Below are 919 nucleotides of genomic sequence, written 5' to 3'. Positions count from 1 at the left end.
GAGTATAAGAGACTAATGCACTGTAGTATATAAGAGAAACAGACTTACAAAAGAAAGACAGCTAGACAAACTAGAAAAAATTATAAAATCTCAAAGGATTTAAGGACTGGATAGAAAGAAGAAGAACAACAAAATCCTAGCATCTTCCATTTTTTTCACACTCAAAACAACAACAAAATCTACACCTATGATTCAATACGCAGTATACCTGTCGTGCCAGTCTATCAGAAGGAGGGATCATTTCTGGAGAGAGTGTCTGGGGTGGGTCTATTCCCTTTGACAGCTTCTGATTGATTAGATATAGAGCTAATGCAAACTGATCTCGGCTCAGTTTCCCAACGTCTCCTATATCACAAAGCTCCCTATAGAAACATGCACCAAAAAAAGGTAAGCCAAAGTAACATTACAATATAAATCCATACAGTTTTAGTGTTTACAAGATTAGGTCTAATTAGTTCTGCATGAGAATTGATGGAAAATGAAACCAATAACAGAAATGTAAATCCAAGCAATGGCATCTCACCAAATGCGGGCCAAAGTGGCAGATGGCAAACCAGTCTTTAGAAATATATCTCGGATCTCAGCACCAGATACCAAGCCATCCATGTCACTGTCTGTCTTGGCGAATAAGTCATCATATTTGGCTTTTTCTGCTGGAGATACCACCCACTGCACACATGCAAACACATAGACGGTTTGTTAATGAAGCTCTGGGACATTTTCAAAAATAAGCTTACAGCAAGTATTAGAATCATTCACAACATCTAAATTAACAATAAGTTGGTGGTATAAAGCCAAGCGAACCCTAGTCAGAAAGTCACCTGTGGTGGTGTAGGTTTTGCTGGCAGTGTTTTAGATCCAGAGTGGGCGGAGTCTCTCTCTTTATGCTGTGCTGGTGATGGTAGGAGGGGCATCACAG

The 919-nt window shown here is 39.5% G+C and overlaps 1 long non-coding RNA gene across 1 annotated transcript; it reads right to left on the bottom strand.

The window, feature by feature from the left end:
• Positions 1-213: 213 nt before the first annotated feature.
• Positions 214-912, bottom strand: LOC107682584 (uncharacterized). Its single transcript, XR_001633537.1, has 3 exons — positions 822-912; positions 524-669; positions 214-362 (listed from the first exon to the last, which is right to left on the bottom strand). It is a non-coding gene; the product is annotated as an uncharacterized LOC107682584 (long non-coding RNA).
• Between the last annotated feature and the right edge of the window lie 7 nt (positions 913-919).

Source organism: Sinocyclocheilus anshuiensis, unplaced genomic scaffold (genome assembly GCF_001515605.1).
Source record: "Sinocyclocheilus anshuiensis isolate Anshui unplaced genomic scaffold, SAMN03320099.WGS_v1.1 C32376984, whole genome shotgun sequence".
NCBI classification, from domain to species: Eukaryota; Metazoa; Chordata; class Actinopteri; order Cypriniformes; family Cyprinidae; genus Sinocyclocheilus; species Sinocyclocheilus anshuiensis.
This window is presented reverse-complemented; position numbering and strand designations above follow the sequence as displayed.